The sequence below is a fragment of the Cyanistes caeruleus genome, unplaced genomic scaffold, assembly GCF_971803275.1.
Source record: "Cyanistes caeruleus unplaced genomic scaffold, bCyaCae1.hap1.1 HAP1_SCAFFOLD_69, whole genome shotgun sequence".
NCBI lineage: Eukaryota > Metazoa > Chordata > Aves > Passeriformes > Paridae > Cyanistes > Cyanistes caeruleus.
In genome coordinates this window covers 1,944,365-1,953,314 of record NW_028255886.1, presented here as the reverse complement: position 1 = coordinate 1,953,314, position 8,950 = coordinate 1,944,365, and the positions used below count along the sequence as shown (strand labels likewise).

At 51.0% G+C, this 8,950-nt stretch overlaps 1 long non-coding RNA gene across 1 annotated transcript; it reads right to left on the bottom strand.

Annotated features, from left to right (window-relative positions):
* Positions 1-4,934: 4,934 nt before the first annotated feature.
* LOC111945175 (uncharacterized) lies at positions 4,935-8,626 on the bottom strand. Its single transcript, XR_002871554.2, has 4 exons — positions 8,545-8,626; positions 6,732-6,855; positions 5,470-5,556; positions 4,935-5,391 (listed from the first exon to the last, which is right to left on the bottom strand). It is a non-coding gene; the product is annotated as an uncharacterized LOC111945175 (long non-coding RNA).
* Between the last annotated feature and the right edge of the window lie 324 nt (positions 8,627-8,950).

Sequence of the window (8,950 nt, the reverse complement as noted above, 5' to 3'; positions counted from 1 at the left end):
TTTTTGGGCATCATTCAGAGTTTTGATAGAATTCACGAATTGCACCTCTTGATGGCAAATGGTTCGATCTAAGATTTTGACTCCTAGATATTTCCAAGGAGGATGCTGCTGAACCTTTTCCGGAGCTACTTGCAGGCCATAAGAACGCAGAGCTCCGAACAGCTGAGGCTGTATCCTCAGCAGTTCATCCTGGGTGGATGCTGCCACCAGGATGTCATCCATGTAATGATAACAATAAGCGTCAGGGAACTGCTCATGGACTCCAGATAAGGCCTGAGCTACATACCACTGACAAATAGTCGGGCTGTTCTTGCAGCCCTGTGGCAAAACTTTCCATTGATACCTCTGCACGGGTTCAGCGTTGTTGATCGTAGGTACTGTGAAAGCAAACTTGCATTTGTCCTCAGAATGCAATGGAATAGTAAAAAAGCAATCTTTTAAATCAAGGATCAGGATTTTCCACCCCATGGGAAGCATGGTAGGTGATGGCATGCCAGGCTGCAGTGCCCCCATGCTTTCCATGACTGCATTGATCTTGCGGAGATCCTGCAACAATCTCCACTTCCCAGATTTCTTCCTAATCATAAAAACGGGACTGTTCCAGGGACTAGTGGAAGGCTCAATGTGTCCCTGCTATAACTGTTCTTGGACCAATTCACGAAGGGCAACCAATTTCTCTTTAGCCAGGGGCCACTGGTTTTCCCAGATGGGTTTAGTCACCAGCCACCGTAAGGGCAGCGTGGAAGGTTGTGTGCCCTTCGCCACAGTGGCCCCTATCAAAAATGTGTCCCAATCCGCACCCCCCATGCTGCCAAGACATCGCCCCCCCAGAGGTTCAATGGAGCTGCAGTGACATAAGGCCAGACCGTAGCTGTTTGCCCTTCTGGGTTTTTGATCAGCACGGGCTGCTGGCTCACAAATGACTGCGTGGTACCTCCCAATCCCTCAATGGCCAAACGCATAGGAGTCAGGGGCCAGGACGGAGGCCACGCAGAGAAGGAGACGATCGTCACATCCGCCCCGGTGTCGATGAGACCTCGAAGCTGAATTTGCGGCGGGCTGGCAGTTGGCAGACTCAGGGTGCACGTCATTTGAGGACGCTGAATAGATATACAGGCAGACCAAAGGACTTGGGGCAGTCCGGTAGATCCAAAGCCACCATCCCCGCGAGTCCGATCAGCAGTCCTAGGAACACAGGACTTAAAAGGCACAAGTTGAGCAATGCGAGTTTTTTCAGGGATGGTAACAGGGGGGGAAGGAGTAGAAACCAAGGCACAAATTTGTCCCATAAAGTCAGCATCAATGACCCCTGGGTGTACAAAAATCCCCTGCAGTGTTGCACTAGATCTTCCCACAAGCAGTGCACTCAAACCTTGACCCAGAGGACCAAAAGCAGCCAGGGGAACCTTATGCACATAAGTAGAATCTAATGTCACTGTTGTTGCGGTGTATACATCCACTCCAGCTGCCCCCTGGGTGCTGCCTCTAAGCTGGCTGAGTAAGCCTGTGTGGGGGCTGTGCCCTGGGAACTCACTTGTGTCAGAGCGCAGGTCCCCCGTGTGCTCTTGTACACGTTTCCCGAATCCCCCAAAAGCTGACCATTGACATGATATCTAGATCTACATTGATCAGCAAAATGACCTGGTCTGTGACATCTAGCACACAAGAACTTTCCTTTTCCTTTGTTATTCTGCTGCACCTGCCGAGCCTTGCCTTGAGCATCCTTTTGCTTCTTGGAACCACCCTGGCATCCTGGTTGTTTTGATGCTAGAGCGGCTGCCAGAGCAGACATTTTGTGCCCCACAGAGCCCACTTTGGTACAGGCTCGGACCATCTTTGGTATCGAAGGGTCTCCTGGAAGAGCCTCTATGATCTTCCTACAATCTTCATTAGCATTGTCTCTTGCTAGTTGTTTACACAAAAGCTGTCTCAGGTTATCATCTTCAACCTGTTTCTCCAAGGCTGCTGCAATTTTTTCAACAAATGGCAAGAAGGGTTCCTTTAAACCCTGAGTGATTGTCACATATCGTGCCCTGGGAGCAGCCGTTTCCATAGTCTTTAGCAGTGCTCCAATACCAATTCTTTGCCCCTGCTCAAAGACTCTAGGGTCCCAACGGGCCTGGATATCAGGATTAGAAAACTCACCAATACCCAACATGGCCTCTACTCTGATCCCATGTCTGGGATCATGCGCAGGCAGACGTGTATTCCCATCTGCAGCCTTCTGAGCCATCTGTCTCCAGTTATCCTCAAAAACTTTAAATTGCACAGGCTGGAACAAAACTTGAGCCAGGTGTCTAATATCATATGGAGCAAGCAGATCAGTGTCTATCACTCTAATGATTTGCATAACCTCGGGAGATCCGAGCCCGTACTGTGCAACTTTACTCTGTATATCCTGTACCACCTTCCACGCTATCACATCGTGCCTGTCGGGCTGTCCCGTATTTGGGGCAGCCTTAAACACAGGGAAGGCTTGGGCCGCCCCTTGGGGCGCCCCTCCAACTTCCCATTCCTGCTGGACCCAGCCATCAGGAGCCGAAGTGACTTCTGGCCCTTCCTCCGTCTCCCCCGCCCCAGCAACTACGGTGTTAAAAATCCCAGTCCCGGGTGTCCCCAGCCTCTCGAGCAGCTCCCAATCCCCCATTTCCAGAGCTCACTGTCTCACCACATCCCAAAATTGTGCCCGACGCTGCGGACACGCGGCTACTGGATGGGGTGGGGACGGCATGAGATGACCACAGGGCAGGCTGTCAGCTGGGTCGTCCCGAGCACCAGAAGAGACGGGCGGGCCGGTCACCTCAGGCGATGTAGATTGCCGCTCAGAAGCTACAGCAGGTACGGTGGCAGAGCAGCCGCGGCGAGTGCGGGGGAGGGGCAGCGCCAGCCCCGTGGAAGGCAGCGGCGGGGCGGAAGCACCCCCCGCCGCCGCTGGTGGCGGTGCTTGCTGCATCGGTCCTGCGGGGGGAATTTCTGGCGCGCAGCCTGCCTCCGCCCGCGGCCCAAGTCCTCTGGGGACCCGGGTCGCTCCGAGGAAGCGCTAAGCCACTCATCTACGGTGTCATCCCCCAGTCTCTCATCTCGCACAAAAGAGGCACTCCTGGTATCTAAGTCTTCCATCCCGGCCTCAATGTTCTCAGACTGGCTCCATTCCAGCGCCTTAAAAAGCGCTCCCCAGGTGGCTGCCAGGCCACACACGCTGGTATCTCCGTTAGTCAATTCCGACCATAAATAGTCCCCTATCGACAACCAAGTCTTGAGATCAAAGGCATTGTCCATAGTTATAACAAAACCTTGCTCTTTCACCCACTGAAATAAAGCGCGCATGGCATCTTCAGAAACACTGAGTCCCATGCGGGGCAGGGCTTCCTGCCATGCAAGGTAGGCAAGCTGTTCATCAGCTGAAGTACAGTTCCCCATTATGAGGACTTTATCTTGGCGGCTCCGCGAATGCAATTATGCACACGCTATCGGCTCAGACCCGGGATTTTGAGCTCTGCTTCACCAAGATAGGCCGTTCCAAGCCCGCTCACCGGCAGGGCTCCACTATCCCGTTGGTTTCCAGAACCAGATTCCTCTAGGAAAGCCCGGGAGAATTCCACTTACCCCTCTAGGGGGAAGGGCTGGCTTTTTCCCGCTTGCTGCTTACCCTCAGGGGATTAGCAGAAGTCACGTCGGTTACCAGACCTCGGAGGGTCGGCTGCACCACACGTCGGCGGTCACCAGATGTCGTTCCGATTGGGAACGGCGATAAAGAACGACACGGACCCTCAAGGGGGGTCACAACATGAGAATTCTCTGGTTTATTACCTCAGGCCTGCTTTTTATAGACTGGTACGTGGAAGGTACAGAAAAGAAACTCCTACTGGTTAACAAAGTGCTACATCACCATCATTGGTCAGGGGGGCCCATCACCCCCCTGGCCTTCTCCTGCAAGAGAAAACAAAACTGCAAAACAACACCTGCAAGGCTGTTTAGTGTCCCTGAGAATTGTTTTAATTCCTTCTCTTATTTTTCCCAGGCTATTTTCTCCGTCAGCCCGAGGAGCCAGGCGGCCTGTAATTTGTACAGGCACTGTGGTTTAGATTTAGCATCCATACACAACTGCTCCCTTTTTTTCCCCCAGTGAGTTCCCAGCCCATCACAGTCTCCATCACACTGCAGCCTTCCTTGATGCCGCTCACCATGAGGAAGACTAAGCCCCAGTCTTAGGGACACGTCCTGTCACTGGCTGAAGAGCAGCAATGTCTGTCTGTGCCAGGGGCTCTTGGATGTCTCTGTATCTATGGACAGAAGGATCTGTCTGTGCCAGGGACTCTTGGATATCTCTGTATCCATGGACAGAAGGGTCTGTCTGTGCCAGGGTGTCTTGGTTCTAGAAGACAGGTGTCTGCTAGGGAGAGCAGGAGCTTCCCTTGGGATGAAAGAATGTAGACTCCCCTCCCTCTGAATTATTATAATTTTGAAATCAAGGGGCTTTCAGGCAGAGATCTGGAGATAGGAATAACAGTTCTTTACTAGTATAACCAGGCAAACAAACAAACAATAACTACAGCAATAACAAGAACACAGAACCAGGGACCCCGGGACAGCTTTCTCGGCTGAGACAGGATGGAGGAGAGGCTTTGTTTTCACAAACCCCTCGGGCAGTCAGTCTGGTGCTCCTGCAGGGCTCCGGGGAACAGTCGGCTGGAACAGCAGGGATGAGCTGAGATCCTGGGCCGGTGGCTGAGGTGTATCAGCAGCTCCGCGGCGGTGCCTGGCACTGCCACACGTCCCGGCAGGACAGGGGATGTGAGGCCAACCAACGAAGAGGGAAGAAGGAGAAGAAGCAGCAGCTTCGTCTGGGTGATGGCAAAATTCCCTTCTCTCTCCCGTAGAAGCTCCGCGACCCAGAAAACGAATGTCTTTCCCTGAAGCCAAAGAAAGCCAGCCAAAAACTGTCCCCCACCCTCCTTTCCTGTCCCCTTCACCACCCCTGGGCCCGGCCACTCTTTGTCCTTTGTCGAGCACCCACAGTTAGGTTGTCCCCGCAACTAATGGGTAAAAATTCCACAGGCAAGCCAGAACAAAAAAAGGACACCTAACCCCCAACACAGGGGCTCTTGGATGTCTCTGTATCCATGGACAGGTCTGTCTTCGCAAAGGTTTCCATAATATTTTTGTACCCATGAGTATGGAATGAACACAGTGAATGTGTCAGTCACGTTGTTTGCACACTCCTTCCTTTCCATACAAAACACATCCATGCACGCCCCCACTTATAGATATATTAAAGGGATAGGGATGGATAGAGATTTCCCACAGAGCTCTAAGTTTGGCATAACTCACCTTGTAAGCCATGGCCAGGGGATTTTTTTTCCCAGCTCTGTGTGAGTAGGTGTCCAAGAGCTGAAAGGAACAGCATTTAGAGGCAGTTCCAGGATTTCTAGGCAGGAAAGGGAGCTGACAACCATCCACATAACTCACCATATTCGTCGGGATGGGCTGCTGGTTCTTTAGGAATATGGCACAATGGAGACATGAGAAATGGGATAATTCCAGCTCTCTGTGGCTCTGTGCAAAGGTGGAGCAGCAAAAATACCTTGTGTCATCTTTGGGGACATAAGGTCCAAGGAGCTGGGGTGGCAGAGTGTGACCTGGGCTGGTGGCAGGTGAAGTCCCATTTCATGACATCCCAGAGTGGCACAGGACAAAGCTCCAAGCACCCACAGCCCCACTGAGGAAGTCCTTGGAGTGTTGCACATCCCATAGGAAAAGTTGCATTCACTCAGTCCATTGGGATTTATCACTTCCATTTGCAACACTTTAGGTCCAAGTTTCAAACTGAAAAATTTTTACACTCAAGACACAGTCATGAAGAACATGTATTTCAATTTCCTATTCCTTTAACTGCAGTGTAAAATATCTTGATATTGGAAAACATCCATCAAATCTATAAAGGAAGGCAGCTAATGGATCCTTTCCACTAGCACGTGTACAAACTAAGTAACTAAAATCAAAGCTGAGTTCTCTTTTTCAAAAGATCAGTTACCTCTTTCTTACTCCAGAGTTATAGAAGATTTTTCACTACACATTCGGGGGTAATTTTTATATTTCATATTTTTTTTGTATTTTTTTGTTTGTTTTTGTTGTTTTTTGTTGTTTTTTTTACAGAGAACGTCCTAGAAAAGGAAGTGTCCTTTGCTCCTGGTTCCTGTGTGGAGCAGCTCCCTTCCCACTGGCTGAGCTGCTCAGGCAGAGCCCGGCAGCTCCTGGCCCTGCAGGGCTGAGGCTTTTCCCTGTTGCTGGGCACAGACTGATGGAGCAGCACTGCTGAACACGGGCACACGCAGAGGGAGCAGAGCAGCTGCCTTTGCCCACCTGAAGCTCCAAGGCCAAACTCTGAGCAGGCACGGCTGGAAGAGACTCGCAGGCTCCCTGTTGGCTCTGCTGCCCCACTTGTGCCCGGCCCAGCTCTGCGGGAGGCAGAGGGAGAACAAGGGGCAGCTCCCTCCCAGCCCCAGCCCAGGGACCCCTCCAGCCCCAGGCCTTGGGGCACTGTCAGCACCCGCTGCTCCAGCCACGGCTTCTGCTGGCACTGCCAGCAACAACCAAAGTGGGGCTGGTCCCGAGGGAGCAGCAGCAGTGCCTGGATCTGATCCCTCGGTCTGGGGCAGGTTCCTGGGGGAACAGAGGGCACAGCAAGAGGGATAAAACCAGTCAGGGTCAGAGACTAGAAAAAGCCAGACCTGGGAGCAGGAACAGCTGCTTCATTGCACTCTTGGAGAAAGCTCTTGGCTGGGTCAAAGCACTGAAAGGTGTGAAAGGCAGAGAGGAGACCACACCAAACAATGCTCCTGTTTTCACACCCTCCTGTAAGAAATGGAAATGATTTGTGTTAACTAAAGTGTAACTATTTGGAAAGTTATTATTAGGAGCAATCAAGGGAATTGGTGTTACAAGGCAGATGTAGCCCCTCTACAGATGTTACATGTTAAAATTAAGGTACAAGATGTAGTTTTGAGACAAGTAATGTCCTAAGACAAAATCAACCTTGAGATGGATAAAGTTGGAACAACTTTAGGCATAGGGCCTGAAAATTATAAAATATAAGACTAATTAGTGGACCACAATGCTCACTTATGTAACACTATGCTTAAGACACATGCACAGCCTGTAAGGTTATCCAGAGGACAAGGAGGATGAGTGTAAGCCTTCATCCAAAATACCACCGAAAGAAGACTGAAGACCCCTTAGTGTCGCCCTGAAAACTCAGCTTCTGAGCTTGCTAACATAGTTTTCTAAGGACTTTCCCAGGACAGTAACTGTAAACATAGATATGTGTACATTCTTTCTGTTACACGTCTTGTGATGAGCATTTCTCATGGCAAGTGCAGTGAGAAAGTGTTATCCTGACCATCCAAGCCCTGGCGATGGTAAGAAGCCTATAAATCCTGGGAGGAAAAATAAACTCCTCTTTCTTTCACCACACCTCGACTTGTGTCTGCGTGATCTATTCATCTTCAGCGGTAACACCTTAGCAACAAGTGAAGCATGCTCCATGAAGAATAGTGATGTAAAATTAAAGAATTAGAAATTGGAGGAGACTTACTGGAAACATGAATGAATATGTAGAAGCATACAGTATATAAGTTTTGTTTGAATTGCTTAGTTTTGTACATGAGGTGGGGTGAGAAGCCCTCTCCATACCCAAATCAATCTTGCTTATGCTTTAATAATAATTATCGATTATATAAGCTATATTAATATATATATTCATACATATATATATATATGAATATATTCACTAAATTGTACTCTTTTACTAAATTGCATTCCTTCTATATCAAATTGCTCTTCAATCCACTAAACTGTATTATTGCATTCACTAAATTATATATTTTTTTTTCTTGTTATTAAACTGCTGTTAACTTAGTAGACCTAGTCGTCCAAATTTCAATTTCATTTATGACACTGCCCTTGGGTGAGTTACAGCCACAGCGAGAAGGAGGAGGAGATGATCCCACCCATGGCTGCTGCTGGGTCAGACATTTGGTGAGATAAAGCTGAGCCAGAGCTTCAGCATCTCTCCCAAAATCACAGAATCACAGAATGCCTTGGTGTGGAAGGGACCTTAAAGTTCATCTCGTTCCACCCCCTGCCATGGGCAGGGACACCTTCCATTATCCCAGTTTGCTCCAAGTACCATCCAACCTGGCCTTGGACACTTCCAGGGATCCAGGGGCAGCCACAGCTTCTCTGGGCAAGCTCTGATCTCTGCCCAGGTGAGCAGGGACAGGAGCCGAGGGAATGGCTGGAGCTGGGCCAGGGCAGGGCTGGGGATCAGCAAAAGCTTCTTCCCCCACAGGGGGCTGGGGCACTGCCCAGGCTCCCCAGGGAATGGGCACGGCCCCGAGGCTGCCGCAGCTCCAGGAGCCTTTGGACAGCGCTGCCAGGGATGCACAGGCTGCGATTGTTGGGGTGTCTGTGCAGGGCCGGGGGCTGGACTCCATGATCCCGATGGGTCCCAGATCCCAGCTCAGCCCCTTGTGCACCTCTCACCCTTTGGCTCAACCTTTGTGTCCCCTTGAGGCGCTGGCAGAGCTGATGGGGTGGGGCAGGAGCGGGGCAGCCCCAGTGTTCCCCTGGCAGTGACACCACAGCTGGGCCAGCAGCCCCAGCGTTCCCCTGGCAGTGACACCACAGCCAGGGCAGCCCCCGCGTTCCCTCCCTGGAGATGCTCCAAGGGAAGCGGCCAGAGCCGCGTCCAGTCAGCGGAACTGAGTGGCCACTGAGCACCCCCGGCCTGGGCTGCTGTGGATTCCTCTGCAGACAGCTCGGGGAAGGTCCCCTTGGCCATCCCCACAGTGCCACAGACAAGTGTCACACACAGTTACAGAGCTCTGACCAGAGCTGACGGGGGAGTTAATTTATAAAAAACAAACAAGCACAGCACTGGGAAGGTCTT